This window comes from Ursus americanus, chromosome 32 (genome assembly GCF_024610735.1).
Source record: "Ursus americanus isolate L20-20 chromosome 32, mUrsAme1.1.p, whole genome shotgun sequence".
Classification (NCBI taxonomy): domain Eukaryota; kingdom Metazoa; phylum Chordata; class Mammalia; order Carnivora; family Ursidae; genus Ursus; species Ursus americanus.
The window spans coordinates 19,946,941-19,967,605 of NC_142158.1; the positions used below are offsets into that span (position 1 = coordinate 19,946,941).

The 20,665-nt window shown below is 46.7% G+C and overlaps 1 protein-coding gene across 14 annotated transcripts in view; it reads right to left on the minus strand.

The window, feature by feature from the left end:
- ATXN1 (ataxin 1) overlaps window positions 1–20,665 on the minus strand; it is a 390,438-nt gene that overhangs the window by 182,397 nt on the left and 187,376 nt on the right. For 13 of the 14 annotated variants that reach the window (XM_045811584.2, XM_045811581.2, XM_087858067.1 and 10 more), the window contains one exon: window positions 2,110–2,170. The exons of the other annotated variant lie outside the window; for it this stretch is intronic. The gene's annotated coding sequence lies outside the window, so the exon portion shown is untranslated. The remainder of the gene's footprint in view (window positions 1–2,109; window positions 2,171–20,665) is intronic. 14 annotated transcript variants of the gene reach the window in all.

The window sequence follows — 20,665 nt, forward strand, 5'->3', positions numbered from 1 at the left end:
CCAGCCACTCGTGTTCTACGAGGCGTACCTACATGGGGTGGCTGGGCCTCCCTGGTACGAACCCAGAGCGCGGGGACTAGCCTCCGAGCGGCTTTTTAAGCAAGAAACACATGGCTTCAGTTTGTGTTTCGTTTCCCTGCACATGGTAAAAGCAAACGGCCTGGGATATTTGGGGGGTAATGATTTGGGGCCTCCTGACTGCCAGCTTCAAATGACTCATAACCCCAGACGACCCAAAGTGTCCCCTAAGTGGTGTGCATACATTCAGGTGGCCCCAACGTGGCCTCTCTAGCAGCTTCTTCTTTGCTAAGTGAATAGTACGAATCGGGTGTGGGATCTGGCCCTTCCCCACTTTACATAGGCCCTAAATTGTCCTTTATTTTAGACTTAATCCATCCCTCAATTCCACGGAAACCCTGAGGTTCTCCAGAGAGCAGGGGATCTCACATCCCACATCATACTATGGAGTGCTCTGGGGATAAACCTTTGGGCTTTTCTTGGATAAGATAAGGAAATGGAAACCCTGACGTTGAGACCTCTAATGAATGCACCTTCACGCACATCCTGCATTTGGGGACGGGAGGGTCAGTATTACGCTAGGAAGCAGCTGATCGCCAGTGAATTGGCAATCCATGTCCCAAATCCCATTCCGGACACTGGTGAAAAGCAGACTATCTCTGCACCCTCTGATAAGAAGCTATCGAGTTCCTTAATAATGATCCCAGTTAAGGCAGAAGAGAAGCCCCCATTCGTGAAGTTACAGTGATTAAGCTGACAAGGGGGATAAAATGATAGACACAGGCTCTCAAGGCTCTACTTAGACCGTCCCCAGGTGAGATGAAATGTTTCAGAAATGAGTGCACTTAGCACACCAAACTAAATGAACGCGATCTAGTACAGGCATCCTCAAAAAGGCCAGACAAGCTCGCCTTCTAGGAGTCCAGTGGACGCTCAGAGTCTCACGCCTCCCTCCATCGTACCGCACAACTGCACTCTCATTTCTAATGAAGAAATGTTTCTCTGTAAGCCTCTGTGACTGCGGGTCAAATCTGTACTGCCCGATACGGAAGCTGGTAGGCGCTAGTCTGCAGGTGCACACGGTCCAGAGTGGGGGCGTGTGGGTCTGCAGCTGGCCAGACCCTGCAGGTGCGCGATGCTTTCTAGCTGCAAAACAGATGCACCACCCCCGTCCGGGCACGTGACATGGCACTTTGCAAATGCCTCGGTTTGGGAAGCACCAAGGAAAATATGCCCTCTCCGATGAGGTCTGTAACAGGAGTGTTCTGGGTCCATCCACACCACACACCCCTCTTGGTAGCAGCCAAGTACGATTACTGGAAAGTTAACTAGTTAAACAGCATCCCTCCTGATGCGTGCCTTGGAAGGATGTTATCAGGTCAAACCACCTACAGCTCTGCATATCCTCAGAAAGAAATAGGACGGGAAAGACAGCTCTGTGTAGGATGGGTCGGGGTGGGGGGGAAGCCGGGGAGACCACCACACGCCTGGGAGTCAAGCGCCTCTCACCATCCCAGCTCTGCTGCTGTCTGAGAAGCCCCTAGATGGGGAATGGGAGGCCCTCTGGGCCTCATTTGCCCCATCTGTACAGAGGGGTTTTGCCAGATGGGCTCTGAAGTCCCATCTCATGTTCACATCCTATTACTCTCTGTCATGCTATTCACAAGACACTGTGTCACATGAACAAAACGGATGGCTTCTCCTGCCCACGGCCGTTTTTCTTTGCATCAGTCATTGAGAAAAAGAGAAACTTCCTCTCTCCTCCTCCCTGCAAGCTGGGCAAGGTAAGAGCAGCAACGGTAATAATTCATCAGGGGCAAATCATGTGTACAGCAAAAGGAAACAGCAGAAAAATACAAGAAACCTTCCCTTCTGAAGGCAGGAGATGTGATGAGTAGAAAGAACACTTTGGTGCCAATGGGAGAAAGCTTCTAGAGAAGGCATGCTGTCGAGCACTTTTCCCGCAGCATCACGAGAACTGGACAACATTTTGATGTGAAAATACATGAAATAAATTTTATATAAAATAAAATATATAGAAAAAGATAAAGTAATACATAAAATGTATAAAAGGGTCAAAGGATCACTCACCCTATGAAAACAGCAGACTGGATTCTTTTCACCCAGAAAAAGGACTAATTTCTTTGGAAAACTGGAAGAGAAAGAGATTTTAAATAAACAACATGAAATCCTGGCGCTCTGACACTTAGTAGGTCAATGCCTGACAGACGGTGGGCGTACAACTGTTTGGCCGACTACATGAATTTTGAAGACACAGCTTCGAAAATTTAATATGTAGAAAGTAATTCTGCGCATGATTCCTTTATCAGAAAATGAAAGCCCCATGACAAAGGAGGGCATAGGGTATTTCCTGGGAAATCATTTTTCAGGTGGATCTTTTAAACGATGTCTGCAGCCCCACTGTGGGGCTGAGGATGTCTTAATAAGTAACCAGTGTACCCCGTGACCGCCCTGAGCCGTTTCCCCACACACCTTCCCCACCTCAAAATGGTGCATCCACAACCCCACGCGCCCCCCGCTGAAGCCAGTGGCCCCACAGGGATTTGTAATTGGGCTCAGGGGGGAATGTAGACTTGGCACAGAGGCGCCGACTGAGTAATCCCGTGAGGAAGCCACGGTGTTTGGGATCAAGTGTGGGAAAGAACCGAGATGATGTGAATGCTGGAAGCGGAAGCCCGAAAGACAAAGAGATAAGGGGGTGACAGCAACAGATTGTGTAATCTACATCACATAAGGAACTCAGCTCAAGATCCAAGTTTTTAAAAATTTCCAGAGACTGTTTTAAAGACGCCTTTGCAGGTTTAGGAGGGGATGTGAGGCGGAGCTGGTGCAGTTCCCGAGACGGGCAAATTGCACACGATCCCTGAGCATCTGGGATGAAGTCTGCGGGCTGTAAGAAGACCACTGCTTGCTTTTCCCCACTTGCCCGACGAGGATGACAGTGCTTGGCCGCTCAGGCATTAGGGACGGTCTCCTCCTCGGGATGCCCATAGGCTGCAAGTTCCCAGACCCAGGAATCTGCAAGGTGCACCTCCCAGCCCCAGAGACCAGCCCGCCTACTAGATCCTCAGGCGGGACTGGGAGGACTGGACCGCAGGGCGACTCAGACCGTGCGGTCCCGCCTCCTGAGAAGTTCAGAGTCTCACTGAAAACACTTACAGGGGAACGACGCAGGAGCAAAAGATGGTACACGCTGGTACAAGCTCTGAGCACCTTCTTTTTAAAGCAACACTTTAGAATCCGCTCACATACATTAACCTTTTCATCCTAACGGCAGCAAGATGTCTACGGTAAGAACCACCAAGATCAGAAAAGCTAATTTCAGCGTCAGACCCGAGGCTGCCTCTCAGCTCAGGTGCATATCAGCTGTGGGACTCAAGTTGTATAAACTCTCAGAACGCTTTCCCCCATGGCAACACGAATACCCACTTCCTGGCATGTTTCACGTTCTCTGTGCAGTGCCTGGCCTGTAGGAGACACTCGGGGAAAGCAACCGCTTTCATGCCACGTGGCACAACCCGTTTCTAGGTCTGCGTCAATCCAGAAGAGATTTTTATAATTCTGTAACTTGTCAGGATGTGAGTACCTGTCTTGTCTTCTCTTTTGCCCCAACCCTTCAAAATTAGATGAGTCAAACGAGAGCAAAGCAAAACATTGACTGTGAATAATTAGATAATATACACGAGGAAAAAACCCAAAGAAAACAAATCAGCAGGCCCCACCCATAATCACTGTGAACATTTTGGCTCATTTGGCTTCAGGCTCTCTCCTACAGTCAGGTATACGGAGTTTATGATACAAATACCTATATAAATAAAATTATATACATACCTATAATTTTTTCATAACATATTATGATAGCATTCATACTGTTTTGCAGTCTGATCATATTTTACTTGTTATATTACAAACCTCTTTTAATAGCAATAAATCCATCTCCATCACCATTCTTTTTTTTTTTTTTTTTAAGATTTTATTTTTTAAGCAATCTCTACACCCAACACGGGGCTCAAACTCACAATCCCAAAATCAAGAGTCGCCTGCTCTACCGACTGAACCAGCCAGGTGCTCCTCCAACCTCATTCTTGACCCCTTCACTGAAAGAATGAACCACTAAATAAACAGTTGTTGAATTTTTACCGATGTGCCCCCACGTTTACGAGAAATGACTACACGTGGTAGCACACGGTTCTTTCTTTTACATTTTTGTCAAGATCGAGAAAGGCTAATTGCAATAAATATCAGAAATCTTAACAACCAAAAACTGTTTCGGTTTGTGTGGGTGTCCCTTAGAATACAAACCGGCACTAAACACCACTGGGAATATGACAAATGACAATATTTGGGGAGCTTCCAATATATTGGGAAAGGATAAAATTTTACAGCCTCGGGCTATGGGTGGATAGAAATGCCAACACCCCAGCTATGAAATCGTTAAGTGTGACTTACGGGAGTGTCCTGTTTTCACTGTGATCACGGTGAAGGGACTTAATGATAGGAAGGTAAACTAAAAACCACAGAGTCTCGAGGAACCTTCAAAATTATAATCGTATTACATAAACTTTAAAAAACCTAAAAAAAATCAGGATTTACCATATTTAGAAAACATCAAGAGGTGGAACGTTTGTGCAGCCTCAGTATTTCTAATCTAGTTTCCTCCTCGAAGGGAATGGCTGATTTGGTAAAACATATGTGATAGAGTTTTGCTTGAGTTGCACGACACATCCTTGTCCTCGATTGAGAAAATCGTGCCATACCTCGAAATGTGACTGACTAGCAACATTTCGGGAAAATACCACTTTTGGGGAGAAGCTGAGGGAGTGAACGTATCCCCACAATCTGCAGAGTCTGGGGCTAATTCCTCCTCCAGTTATGAGGAACCCTTTCTAAGTACTGCCAACACCGCTTGGACAAGCAGGCAGGAGGTGGGGGGCGGGCAGGGAGCAGGAGAGAAAGGTAGGACTGAACTGTGGCATCAGAAAAATGCCAAATCCACTACCAGCTGGAAAATCCCGGAGGGACCCAAAGTGGAGAAACAAAGGAGAGAAATGTTAACAGTTTGGCGAAACCGCGAATGGACAGGTGATGACTCCTTTACATGCTACCTTCCAATGAAAGTTCTCTAACACTTTATCCCTCATCCAGCTGATGCAATTTTGGGGGAAACTGACAGTCTGTGAAGGAGTCATGCTCTTAGAAGAGACTTCTACGGTTCTATTTTGACCACGTGGAAGAGTCGACATCAGGAGGTAAAAACACAGACGTTAAATTTTAGCACTGGATAGAATCAGAGAACCATCTCGGCTACTCGCACCAGCAACTTTCTATCACAAAATACGGACTGAGCTACTCTTCCCAGATCTCCTTTGATGATACAATTCAGGAGCCAGTGAGCTGTCCCAGGATCTGACAGTGAACTTCTTATAGGAAGGGAGATTTTGCTTTGCCTCACTCTCTTGGGGTGAATGCTTTCTCTACGAGAAAGAACCAGACTGTTGGGCCGTGCTGTGTGCTATGCAACGTCTCTTCTATGCAGTCAAAGCGAAATGATTCACCTCCTTAAATTCGCTTTCAGAGGGTCCTTTCTATCTTCTGACGGTGTACCTGGGATGGCCCAGGATACATTCTATATACCAGACCTGTAGAGCCATGGAAAATTGTGGTTTAAATTCTAACATCTCCGTCCACTGGTGTGCCTCTGGCCAATAGGACCTAGCCAGGAAAACAGGGCTGACACCATATGCGCCACACTTATATTTTTGGACTACTGACTTTGGAAACTTTTATCTTCTTTGGCTACTAGCACGTGCTGAGTGGCTATTTTGTGCCGACAAGATTTCACCTGTCATCTCTAATCCTCCCAAACGCTCTGCAAAATAAGTTCTATTAGCCCCATTGTTCAGATGAAGAAGAAAAGGTGCAAGACGAGCAACCTACCCGAGGTCGCATAACCAGTCACTGACGAAGCACGAATGCAAAGCGGGGTGTGACTGGGTTTCACAGCCAAAGAGAAAAGAGATGAGCGCCCGGGCACGATGCATGTAGATTTTTACAAGAAAGCTGCTATACGTAGCATTCTGTCAAACACATAAAAAAGAGCACTTGCTTTCACCAAATAAGCAGACACTCCTTTTCCAGGTTGTTGTACGGGGGGTAGCAAGCAAGGACGCCAGAAGAAAAGTTACCCAGGACATTCAGTGGCGAGCACGTCAGTCGTCCAACAGGTGCTAGGCAAGCATTCTCCAGGCAGAACAGCAGGACCAAAGTGCTGACAGTTGCAACGACACAAAATGTAGCCTTGGCAAGTTGGTCTAACAATTACTTCACATCATTCTGATTATGAGCCACAAGCATGCAATCAACAGCACAGAGACGATCTTAAACGATCTCCATCAGCATTTTACTTTACTTATCAAAGCGTGGCAGATGGAACACACTCTCATCTGACCTCAACGCAATGTCAATGACCCAAACGCCTAGAATGTGCTGGAACAAAAAGGATGCAAGAGTGCCGGCCTTGCTGGGGGCCATTGGTTACGATACGGGCATTTTATTTCATTCAATGTTTCCATTTATTATCTCAGAGTTACAAAAAATGATACTTATGTGTTTCTCATCTGATCCATTTAACCACCGTCTAACTCAATTTAAAGATTCAAGGAAGTTTACAAATTCCCCGGACTTTAAATATGGCATGGTGTACATACCTCTACAAAGAGCACGTCCCATTTTCCGTTATACATTTTTGTGGGTACGCATTCCCCAACTGCGGCCCAGCTCCGAGAGCTTGGAATTTACATCATTTATTTCTGTCTTCCAACCCCTAGCCCAGTGCCCGACATATATGGCGGACATTCAAAATATGCAGAAATGAATGAATTCTCATCGGACTGTAAATAAGAGGGCTGCTCACTAAAAGCACGAATGACGCCAAGTTGTTCTGAGAAGTCACCAGGGCTTCAAAGGGCAGGGTCTGAATTCCAAAAACTTGCCTTCAAATTGGAAAGATAATGGTAAATACATACCAAACATTTAGTGGAGAACTGCTCTTAGGGAGTAAAAATACACAAATCTAAAAATTAAAAAAAAAAAAAAATACGGCCCTTGTACCGACTGAGGAAATCATCTACAGAAAGACCATCCCAAGAGATCCAACCTCAACAGCAAAGCCTGTAACTCAAGAGGGAGATAGCATCTGGAGAATGGTTTCCAGGAAGAGTCATTAAAATCACTGGAGGTTAGAGTACTAGATCTGGAAGAGAAATACTGATGATTAGATTATAGGGGTGCGGGGAGGGGAGGTCAACTTTCCTTCTCAAAATGTAAAGGAAAAGGACCACAATGTTTTCAATATATCAGCACTATTACGAGCCATGCCTGTCACTTCACTGACGCATCTCAGCTGGGGCAGAAAGAGTCCATAAAATGGGACAAGGACCCTATTTTGCCTTTAGATAAATATGGTATCTGCAGCAAAATGTGAGCAAGTTCATCCATAACTCGGATCCTATTTGGATTATACAAAATGACTTAACAGAAAATATCTTCAGGTAGATGTCACTCCTGGCTTTATGATTCCTTGGGTATCTGTGTTTGTGGGTGGGTATGAGTGAATGAGTGTGTGTGTGTGTGTGTGTGTGTGTGTGTGTGTGTGTGTAGGCTTTCCAATGGTCTCAGAGAGTATTATCTATAATGTAATAAGGTAATATATAGAATATAGTCAATGTTTACTATTCTTGAATTGCCAAAACGTGCCGTGTGGACTTTTCAAAGGCAGTCTCCCTATACGTCAACAATTCTTCAAGCCATCAGCATACGTTTACTGTATGAATGGCCAAAGGGTGAAACAGAAGGCGAAAGAAAATCAGCAAAACCAACAGTATCTCAGAATTCCAAACTTGGCAATCATCGGCTTGGCAAAGCTGCCCCTCTGACTTGGAGGGAGGAGTAAGAGAAGCAGGATGCTATTGTGAGGGTCAAAGGCAGTACGGTTTTCATGCCGTACACTTTAGGGCCATGCCCCCGCCGTACAAGTCCTCTCGCTGCTGTGAAAGATCACAGCTACTTCACCCGAGTTCGGGACTGACAGGGAAGAGCACAGGGAAAGGCCAGAGTCAGGGACGATGACTTTAAATGGGCTGCCCGTGCCAGCCACGTCTCAGCCACGTCTGGCAACAGCAGAGGGGTGCAGGATGCAAACGGTACTGTCCCCCATCAAATAACAGAGGCCTAAAGGACACAATTTTGGATGCAAAGTTGGAGTTCAAGAAGTACTTAAAAGCTATCATCCTCATATCTATGTGAGCTTTAGAGTTTTCAAAGTGCTTGCCGTAGGGTGAACAGTCAGCAGTCAACATCATTATGTTATACACAAGGTTTTTTAAGAGGGTATCTTTTAAATGTCTACAACAGCCAAGGGCTGGCAAACTTTCTCAGGAAAGGGCCAGAGAGCAAATGTTTGAGGCTCTGTGGGCCTGAGGATCTCCATCACAACCACCCAGCTCTGCCACTGTAGCACCACGGAAGCCACAGACCAGAACTATCCCAAGGGGCATGGTTGTGTTCCAATAAAACTTTATTTACAAAAATAGGTGGGAGTGGGATTTGGCCCACAGGCCAGAGTCTGTCAACCCCTGGTCCAGAGTAGCATTATACTGGGAAATGAGAAGACATAATTTCTGCTTCCTCCTTTTCCCCCAAATAGATTATATTGTTGCTTATGTGAAAATTAATAAAGGAAACCTCATTAAAGCGGACTTGGGAGACTAGCAGGGGAGGCTGGTGAGGAGGCGCTGTACCACACAACATCAATCACAGGAAAACGATCCATCACCGACCCCAAGACAAGAATCATCAGCAGAAAAGCAGCCCAATTACAGGTCCCAACAGAGGAAGATGCACATCGCATCTCCTACAATTCGACCACCCCCGCAACTCGGCCAGTGAGAACCGCTCATCGCCCTGAACTCTTGCTCTTCTCCAACAGAGTTTCCTTCCACACAACTCCTTCCAACATCCTCCTTCTCCATAAAATAACGTTCCTCTTCCTCATTTGTTGGACTTAACTATGGTTTTGCTGTAGCTTCCGTATCCCAACTAGCTATTTTTTGCTCTTCCTGAGTAAACCCATTTTTGCTGACGAGTAACTGGAAGTTTTATTTTTAAGGCTAATACTTAGTACAAAGTTAGATGGTGGTAACGTGCAGTGTCCAAAAGCATTGAGGGACCTGGTTTTGCAGTGTCCACCGTGAAACCCCCCCCCGCAAGTAAGCAGCAAGGGCAGGTCCTTCAATACGAGATGGAGCTTTCCAGACTGGCAAGTGTCTGTGTGCTCGTCTCTGCATTATGTATGTGCAAACAGAATCGGTTGCCTCATGGAAGACCAGACAACTGTTCCAGGGCTTCTTGAAGCCGTGCACTACCCAGGTAATCAAGAGGACACCTTCCCTACCGCAAAAAAAAAAAATGACCTGATTAAAAAACAGCCAAAGGACTTAAACTGACGTTCCTTTGAAGAAGATATACATTGCCAATCATTAGGGGAATGCACATCAAAGCCACAGTGACATCCTTCATACCCATGAGGAATGCTATTTACAAACAACAGCAAACACAAAGCAATGGAGACAGAAAATGACACAAGTTGGCCAGGATGTGGAAAAATGGCCTCCCTTGTGCCCCTGCTGGTGGAATGTCCAATGGCGCATTTGGTGTGGAAAAATAGGGCAGCCATCCTTCGAAAAACTGAACGAACATAGAACTACCATATGGTCCAGCAATTCCACTGCTGGGCATATACCCAAAAGAAGTACAAGCAGGGAGTTCAACATATATCTGTGTTCACCCAGGTTCATAGCAGCACCATGTACAAAACCCAAAAGGTAGAAAAAGCAACTGGAACATGAATAAACAAAATGTGGTAGATATTCAATGAAATATTATTCAGCCTTAAATAGGGCTGACACTCTGATACGTGCTAGGACACGCACAAACCTTGAGGACATTTGTGAAGTGAAGTAAGCCAGCCATTAAAAAGACAAACACTGCATGAGTCCCCCTATCTGAGGTGTTCAGAAAGGTAAAATCCACGGAGGTAGAAAGTAGAACAGTGCTGCCAGGGGCTGGGGGGGAGGGGTGTATGGGGAGTTCGTGCCTAATGAGCACAGAGTTTCAGTTTGGGAAGATGGAAAACATTCTGAAGATGGATGGTAGTGATGGTTGCACAACCATGTGAATGGACTCGATGTCAGTGAACTGCATACTTAAAAATAGGAAATTCCAGGGGCGCCTGGGTGGCTCAGTCAGTAAAGCGTCTGCCTTTGGCTCAGGTCATGATCTCAGGGTCCTGGGATCGAGCCCTGCTGCAGGATCCCTGCTCAGTGGGGAGTCTGTTCCTCCCTCTCCCCCTGACCCTCCCTCCCAACCCCCCTCATGCTCTCTCACGAGCTCTCTCAAAATAAATAAATAAAATCTTTAAAAATAACAGCAAATTCTATGTTACATATATTTTCTCACAATTAAAAAAAAAAAAAACAGCTTTGTGAACACGTGGCCCTGCATGGGAGCTCTTCAAGCGATCTGTTTGGACCAGGATATCCCAAAGACGTCCAAGTCACTCTTGCTTGAGAAGGCTGATTTATGGGAGGCAGCTAAGGAAATGGAGGGTTCTAGGAAATCAGTGAAAATTTGAGAGCCTTCCCATCTAGGAATCATTTGGACTAAAAGAGAATATGACTCAGAGTGAACTCGGCAGATTTGTGATAGGGCCAGAATGCCTGCAATATTCTCTCCGAGTGCCCTATCCCCAAGGACTCCATCTGACAGTGGATCAGGAGGAAAGGCAGTTATGGGCAGGAATAAAAGGTAGGGAAAGTTTACCTACCTGATGGACGGTGCAATGCAAGATAAAAGAAATCCCTGTAATTAAGGCACAGCACCTCTATCTTTTAGGATCGCTGTGAAGAACTCACCATCTCGGGGTTAGAGTAGGTCTGTCTCTCTCCCCCATCTTGCTCTCCTTGGTCACACACGTCTGACCACTGTTAGTTGACTAGCGTGAAATAGGAGCTCCTCTGAAGCTAATTCTGCATAATACTTAATACCATACAGCATGCATAAGAGGGGACCTCATGAAAACGGTCTTTATTTAGCATTATTCCATGGATTACTCAGGTATCATCCTTGCAAAAGTCAAGCTAATAGAAGACTGCGTTACCTACTACAAGCAGAATGATGCCGAGCCATGGTTTCTCAGCTGAAGGAAAATGATACCACTTCTTCCCATATTTTTGATAAGAAATAGGAAGATACCTCCAAGCCAGCCCAGCCCTAAGAAAGGAGAAAAGTCCTACAGCCACGCTGCTGATATATGATATGGGTGATTATCCTTAGGTGACCACAGCTCTCCCCACAGGGTACAGACAAGATAGAAGACTGTACCGTTTCCAACTCCGTTATCCAGAACGATCATCAGAGTGTCCATACAGCCCAGTTAACTGCAACATTTTCTGGCTAGCGGAGTTTAAACCAACATATAGGAACACGTAGTTTTCACTGGAGGGCACACATGTTTCTTCTAACCAGTTTTGACAGTTTTTGTCAGAGAACTCAAAGTATTGAACAAAAACGTGTCTATGAAAAAAACCCAGAAACTACTAGAGGAAAAAAAGAAATTCAGGGTAAGGGATTATACCAGATTTTGAGATGGCTAAAGCCGGCAGCATGCAGGAAAATGTTCAAGAACTAGCTGGAGGGGAGAGAGGAGCCCTGATTTGTAGTGTTTGCAGATGTCTGTAGTATAAACATTCCCACCATGGCCGATTTCAAGTTAGCAACACGATGCCAACCTGCGCTCAGAATTCCTCAAAATTGAACAGTTGGCTTGTGAGAGCCAGTGAAACTGGCTCCAACACACCACTGGCTGAAACCTATCTCACTCATCCCCCCAAGATCAATAAACCCCATTTCGTATCTAAATACCCCCAAGGCTAAAGTCGTTCAGGAATCAGGCCTCTTCCTATCCACCAGAAAATATCTGTTCCCCACGTCTTTTTTTTTTTCTTTTAGTCTCCTCATCTGGAATAAACCACACGAAAGTCCAATCTCATGTAAGAAGCCTTCTCCGACTGCTCTGAGATATGACAAGCTCTTCTCTAGTCGGAATTTCTCCAGCACGCAAGAGTCTACTGTCCTCTCCTGGGATTCTAGAGGGCCGGGTTCCGTGAGGGCAGGGTAAGTTCTCACGGTGCTGAGCACAGGGCAGAGTCTGACCCATCCTGAACCGAATGAAACCCTCTGGCTTGACTGGTGGGGCTGACTTGTGTCCCAGCAGCCCGGTCAGTTAGCTCACCGGCTATGCATTCCTGTGCACGCCAACCCCCCCCCACCCAGGGAACTAATATTTGTTGAGCATCAAATTCCTGCAAGTCCCTCTGCCCCGAACTTGGTCCCTAACACCTTTCCTCACAAAAAGGAGTCAGGGCTCCCTGGAGAAATGGCTGATTCCAAGACTGGGAAGAGTCAAGATGAGCATGAGGCAAATGCTCAGAAACACCACCACCATGTGGGGAGTGCATCAGAGGGAAACAGGAGACGATGTCCCTAATATTCTTGAAAGAGCGGCCGGTGGCCCAAACTGGAATGACTTGCACAACAAAGTAAATAGCAATGTACCAGCTTATTACCTAAAGTATAAAATAAATACCCACGAGCTGACACAGATATAAAGAAAACGACTAAATAAATACGTAAGTGGGAGAACAGTCCAATCTCCTGTGTACAAGAATTCTGAGTCATCTGTGTAGATACCCAGTCTGCAGGGAGGGGGAACCTAGCTCCCTCCTCTTTAGATGGGGGTTCTTTCCCAAGATGGGGGCGTGTGTGAAAAGAGTGCCTTGAAAGTGTGGAAAACCTGACACACGCCACCTCAGCGAGGCGATCAAGTGCCAGATAGCCACGGGGAGTCACACGGACGGTACGTGCCCTTGATGCGTACGGTCTGTGAGAGAAATGGCAATCGACCAACTTCGAGAAATACTCATCAGTCATTTTGTAGAATGTCCCTCGACTGGAGTTTTTCTAATCATAACAAAAACAGAGGAAAAACCCCAATTGAGGGACATTCCACGAAACGACGGATCAGCACTCCTCAGAACTGTCAAGGTCATCAAAACACGAGGCAGAGCAAACTGTCACGGTGACAGGAGCCGAAGGAGACAAGACAGCTACTGTGATGTGGTTTCCTGGAGGGATCCTGGCACAGAAAAGGGACGTCAGGTGAAAACTAAGGAAATGTCAATGAAGTAGGACTTTAGTTAATACCACTACTCCTACTACTAATAATAAATTCTGCCAAGCACTCCGTTAAGTGACTTACATATGTTATTTTGCTTAATCCTCATCATGCTGTAAAATGGTTCACTCCCACTTTACAGATGAACACGACAGAGAACACTCTTTTGCCCAAGACCACAGAGTCAGTAACTGGCAGGATTCGAGTTGAAACTCATATTGAAATGTTGGAAGACTTTTAGAAGTTTGAATTTTATTAATCCCCACAACAACGCAAGAGAGCCAAGGAGCACTCCTATGATTGCCTGTCCCAGGGAGAAAGCTGAAGGAGAGGGAGGCTGGCTGAGTCACTCAGGGGGACGCAGCTAGTCAGTGGCACAACCCAAATCTGAATTACAAGGCACTGCAAGGCCGAGGACCAAAAATAGTACGTCTGGCCCCTCCGTGGAGAATTTGCCCTGCGGCACTGATTTCACAACAGGCTGTTGAAATCAACGATAACCGTAACAATAATAAACATTGTGGAGCGCATAGTACGTGCCTATGACTTTACAAATATTAACTCACTTAGCCTTCCCAACAACCCAATCAGATAGGTTCTGTTATTATTCCCATTGTACGGATGGGAACACTGAGGCACAAAGGAAGTTAAAATGGGTGAGTATATGTGTATTAACTCTATAACTCTTCTAACTTCTCGGTATGTTTAAAATTATGCTTAAAAGGTCTGTATGTTTCAAAAGTCTCTCGTGAATGACTGCACATGGGCATCATAAAAAGGTTTCTCAGGAATTGTTTCTTCGACCCAAATATGTATGTCTCTCATTATTTTGGGGCATCGCGCGTTTTAAAAATTAGTTTCCTGATTTGTCCTTTTAACGTCTTCTACCTAAAACTTCCTCCCACTGTCCCGCAGTGAAAGACAGCATTTTTTGCCAGCCAGTGTGCTTCACTGTTAAGGAACAGACTTGAGACCCATGTTTATTAATTAGCGAAAGCCGTATATTATATGAGCTCCAGGCTCGGAGAAGCTTTATATCCCACACAGACCTTCCAATCACTTTTGCGGCTTGGACGTATTTCAACACTTGTACTTATCACGGATCAAAAATACATCATTATTGCTCCGGTCAATAAACAGCTCAGTGAAACGGCACAGCTATAATACATTTATTTCTTTTATAATTTCCACGAACTGGCCTAGTTACTTGCTCCACCTGCAATTCTTACGTGGCCTCAGCTCCTACAGGACCTTTTCTTTTGCTTGCTTCACATGAAGTTTTTCTTGAAATGGGAGTTAATTAAGTGATTTAGGGGGAAAAAAATATGCTTCTTCTGATTCCAATTATCAGACTGGTGCTGTTTTCTAAGAGTTAAAAATCTCATTCCGGATCATTTTAGGGTGTACACTGTCCTGAGTTTAGATGCTTGACAAATTCATTGGTGCTGGCAAATAGCAAAGCCGTCTAGAGGGCTGTCCCTCGATCCAACGCTGCAAATCAACAGCCTTCCCAACTGTCATAGGAAACAAGTGTCTTTGTCCTGCCAGGCAATGCCACCACGGGCCGGGGCCAGCTCTCTGCGGACCCTCAGACAAGGGCTCTAGCCCAAGAGGAGCTATGCAGTGAAAATGAGCTCTAATCAGAATATAGCCATGGTCCATGCCAAAAATAGACTCTGCCTGGGAGAGAGAGTCTTCTCAGGAGTAATGTGCAGAGTCTATACCACAGTCTCCCGACCTGGTCGTGGTGAGCTGCTCAGCAACTTGCCGGATTAGTACATTTGGTTGACAACCCTTTGGAATGATTCAATTCCTTTGACCTGAGTAAAACATGTGCCTGCTGGGGACAGGAATTCCCTGTTTCTCTGCACCTCCAAGACCCTGATTCCCCATGACAGTGAAAAGTTAGAAGTGGTCTGGAGCCAACTCTGGGGATCTGAAGACCTTGAGGTATTCCTTAACCTCAGTGCTCTCACACATACAATTTGCAGAACAATCGTGGTAAAGATTAAACGGTTAGGGGCGCCTGGGTGGCACAGCGGTTAAGCGCCTGCCTTCGGCTCAGGGCGTGATCCCGGCGTTATGGGATCGAGCCCCACATCAGGCTCCTCCGCTATGAGCCTGCTTCTTCCTCTCCCACTCCCCCTGCTTGTGTTCCCTCTCTCACTAGCTGTCTCTATCTCTGTCAAATAAATAAATAAAATCTTTAAAAAAAAAAAAAGATTAAAGGGTTAATACATAAAAAGGTACTCGCAAGGGTCCTGGCACAAAGTAAGTACTGTATATATACTAGCATTTGCTATCACAGACAAATGCCCTAACAGTTCATTGTTACCAATGATTCCAAAGTAACGAAGCCCACCCACCCGACCCCCAAACTGCCCTTCACCTGCCCACCCATCCAAAATCTGCTCATTGAAGACCTGCACAGACTCCAACGTAATAAGGCCTGGTCACCCACAGCAGCGATGTGAGCAGGCAGAAACTCTTCCTTGCAAGACTAACGTGTTTATCCAGATTAAATGTAGAGTTCACTGTGCCGTCCACTTCTCCTTTTTTTAATAAGGGTTTTTCACATGCAGATTTTATCATCGTGCTTTTACTTCCTCTCTTTTCTCGTAGTATTAAAAATCTTTTCCTTTTCAGCTCTGTCCCACCTTCCTGTTGCATTTTCAAAAAAGGGAAGGAAAAAGCAAACCAGCCAACTGGCTCAGAGGCTTGAGTCTTTTGCTCTGAACTTCACACTGACACTATTACACACTGCCAGGGCCAGCTTAGCAGAGAATTGGAATCTAATGAGAAAAGATAAGAGAGGAGCACCGAAACAGGAACTCTTGAAAATCAGCTCCCCCGATCGTGTCACCAGGCCTGGTGGCCTTGGGGTTTATTAATACAGACTACCTCTCAGTAAGGGACATGCAATTCTCCTGCAGGCAATCCTTTAAAACTATTAGTAACCCTCACACCGATTTACCTTTACGCAAGGACATTCTGTAACCAGGGATCCACCTATGAGGCTTAGTCATCCGATGGGCCTCAAGGTCACCGGCTTGAGTAACACGATGAGAATTACCTCATTCACCCGCTATAGAACCATTACGTCAGCGATCGATACAGAGGCCCGTACACAACACCAACACAGCCTTCTCCAGGGAGCACCCGCACACCTCAGACACACGCTGCACCCTTAAGGCAGATGACACGCAGACCACAGACAGAGCCTTTGTTTGGTCTGAGAGAAGCAGCCATCCAACCTCGAAAGCAGGGAGAAGATGAGAGAGAGAGAGAAGAGAGAATCCACACAACAGAAATGGAGCACCGTTCACACCCGCTCATTGACATGACGCTTCTCCCACCTTCCCTCTTGAACACAAGGTGCGTCTTCTGGGGACGGGAAGACAAAAACAGAAGCGTGATTGCTGGGGGCTCCAAAGCTGAGGACCGAGGCACAGCACGCCGGGCCCCTCCAGCAAGACCCTGCCCCGCCGCGCCCATGTCACAGTGCATTGGTGGAACGATCAGTAACAGTAACAATAACAGACCCTGGAGAGTGCTCACTATTACTAGTCATTGTCCTTTCTTAATTAACAAATATTAACTCATGTAGCCCTCCCAACAACCTGACGCACTAGGTTCTGTTATTATGATTATCCCCACTGTACAGATGGGAACTGAGACTCGAGGAAGTGAAGTATGCTGTCTGACATCGCCCTGGTAAGTGGCCGGAGTTGGGATTCAAACCCAGGTAGTTATCACTGCACTGAACTTTGGTTAACAGCAACACCAGCAACCACAGTAAGAAGCTTTCTTTGGGGTTTTTTGCACATGCTCTACCCTTTTCTTGGCAGAATGGTTCCACATGGTTACTTATGAATTTCTCTCCCATCAGAGCCTTCCACAGGAGAGGTGTTCGATACAGGTTTGTGGAATGAAGGAATGAGTAACTGACTTGAAATTAATCCTTAAATCGCTCCAGAGCAATAGACGGAGGACCCGCAATGAACCTTAGCTTCAGACCAGAAAAATGAAGTTCAGGGAAAGCCAAGGACTTGTCTAGGGTCATATTGCTTTAAACACAAGCTCTTCCCCGACTTACTGGTGGTCTTTAAATTTTTCAAAGGCGTGCAACGTTTTTAAGAAAACAAAATCTTTTTATATACACTCAAATTATAACAGAGTGATAGGGGGAGCTGCTGTGGTGGAGACAGGCTGGGTCCAGCCCACGACCACCCCATGTCTTCCTGCAGCCCTCAGGGCTCTGCAGAACAGAGAACCACTGTGGCACCACGGAGGGCCGCCAGGACCCCGGCCCATGGGAGAAGCCTCCTGGAACTCCAGCAGAGGACAACCAGCCATTTCCAAATCCCATGGGTCTCCTGCTCCTTGGACAGGAGTACAGCATAGCATTCCCTCGCCTCCTAACCATCAGTGTGCTGCTCCAGTTCTTCTCCCTCTCGGTAGGGGTGGGGCTCAGAGACACCCATTCTTGGCCTCCTTTCTCGTGCCTCTCTCTTGTTTCCTTCTTTGGAGCTGTTCTGTATCTGTTCCTTTTTCAGCCCTGGGGGTTTCCCCCACTGATGACTGGAAAAGGGGCAACCTCTTGGGACCTACTTTTTCATCACCAACCAGAGCAGAAGAGGGTGACATGTGCTCAGGGGCCTTGCAAGCGGCTCCCTAGGATGGGGGCGCCTTGCGTCAGATCTGGGATTCTTCAAAATGGCAGACTCGATTCCACAGTGGTGGCCAAGTTGGGCAGGGAGAGGGAGCCAATTCTGCAAGAACAGGACTGCGGGCAAACCTGCATCCTGTCACCCTGACTTTCAGCAGGCAGGAGGACCCGAGCATCATGGATCGTCAGAGCCGGGCGGGGACCTCTGAGCCTACAGTCCAGCCTCCCTGTTCAACAAAGTGGGAAGCTGTGTCCCACCAACATACGGTGAGGTGACTTCGCTCCGGGTTCACACTGGCATGGCGCCAACTAGGGATTTCTGACCGCCTGCCCCTGAGCACCCAGAACTGTAAGGAGCAACAGCAGGACGCGAACTGCAGGAGGGACAAAAGGACTCTCTTGCAATGTCAGATGAAGCAAGACGGCAAGATACTCAGGTCTTGGCTCCATATATACATACATCTGTATAAAATTCTCTCTGAAGGCCCTCTAGGAAAAAACACCCCACCCCCCAGAATCACCCGAAGGTTTGTCTCAAGTGTTTTAAGGTCCTCTAATGCAAAGGGCAACACTAAAAGATGTTACAAAAAGATAACCTGTTCTCTGCTGCCTGTGTGGCTCTGGACCGTGGAACGGGTGAATGGGGAAGAGACAGGAGAAGCGCCCAGGCCTCCAACGGGCTCCTGGCTTCTGCTGGAATGTGAGACACAGCCGCTCGATCATTAGCATACCCGATTTGCATTCACTCCAGATGAGATTTCATCATTGCATCATATTTATTCATCTCTTAATATAAATCTAAATTGCTCTCTTCAAATAGCAGAGAGCACTGTGCTTCGGTAAGGGGAACGAGAGATGATCGCAGCAAGAGATGCACAGTGTTTTCTTCTGCTCTCCCTCCCCCGGGCTGCACCCTTCCCTGGCTCATCCCAGGGCTCAGAAAACATGCCTCCATCTTTGATATCTCACCGTGGCGGGGGGGGGGGGGGAGGCTCTCGGTGGAGGGAAAATATGGTAGCCCTCAACCCTCCCAAATACTGCGGCAGCGCCTAGGAAGTCCGGTTGGAGGTGAGCCCAAGCTCCTTCACAGCAGCCAAACAGAACTCACCAGCAGACAAAGACTACAGCTTTTTAAAGAGACAATTATGTGTCTGAACCTGGAAAAGTTTGCTTGGAGATAAAGAACAATTTTTTTTTTTTAACAGAAAATGAGGTATTAAACTATGGATGTCCAGAAATGATCTCTGGGAATGTTGGGACACAGAGTCCAGAAAATAAGCCACAGGCAAGGCACACAGGGCCACGGGGGTTTCTGCTGTTCGCTTCCCACCGTGGCCACCACCTCAACCTGTGGGTGAAGCAGCACGTCCCAGCCCCACTGCTTTTCCCGAGGAGAAGACGTGTGTGGTGCCTTTTCCTGTGAAAGGAAAATTGGTCTCACCATCTAGAAGTGTCCATTCAAAAGTCTTGTCTCTAATTCTTTTCGTTGGGGGACAGGACACGACCCCCCGCACACACACAAGTGTGTATTTTTTAAATAGTATAACATCTTAAAGGAAATCCCTTTATCGGCTTCCGCATATGTTAAAAGAAGGTTCGCAGAAGACTCCTTACAGGAAGGCATGCTAAAAGAAAAAGAATGACCTGTCAGTTGAACTCCTAACGGTGCCTTGAACCAGGGCGTGTGTGACAAATTTTGCCCAGTAATTCTGTTGTCATATGTCCTAACACGATGACTTCAGGTCCTTTCTAAAGGAAGAGTCTAAGCATGGTCAGGGCTCAGAGGAATTTAGATGGCTTCAAGCATCGCCACCTGACTCCTTTCATGGTTTCATGCTCAAGTGGAAGACGGGCCCTTAAAAATGAACCCTAACTTCTGAGTTTGGGGCTCCATGCCAAGGCCTTCCCACAGGGTTACTGAAGACGCTGTCCACTGGCTAGTCTTGTCTTGTCCTGGGGTTCCTGAAAGGACTCGAGCCCAAAGTAACAGAGGTTGTCAGCCCTGAACCCCAATTCAAGGACAGCACGTGAAAACATAATGAAATACAATGTCTTCACCAATAATTCCTTTTCACAATGGGCCTGAAATATTCAAGATGCTCAGAGACACAGTAGGGGATTTTTGGACCAGGAGATAGAAGAGTCTAGTCTCCTGGGTCTACCACCAACTTGCTGAGGCGCCTGAGCGAGTCACAGGCTTTCTCTGGGCCCCGGTTTTTAAATCAAGGGGAAGTCAGGGAGTTCATGATTTCTACAGTCATCCGCATTCTCTAAGCCTCTGCTTCCAAGCTCCTTGTCTTTCCCTTCACCAGCAGGGCCTAAGAGTGTTAGAAAGGTTGTGCCTCTGACCCCAGAGGAATGTGACAAGGGCCTTCCTTGCATTGTTCCCACAGTAACCAGAGCCAGCTGTCCAGGCAAGCCAGCCAAGTTATGGCCTATGATCGCAACACAACCGGGGACCCCACCTCCAGGCTTCCCCACTTCCTCTGGGCCCTGCTCTGCAGGTCGGCACCCTCCTGGGAACACAAGAATGGGTCTGTGAGCTTTCATAAATAACAGCTGGGGGTTTAAAATCTGGAGTGTAGCCACAACGCCCTGAGGCTCCCCCTAAGCACAGCGAGGATGCAGGTAGGTCCAGGCTTCCCTGCATCTACGAACCTAACCCT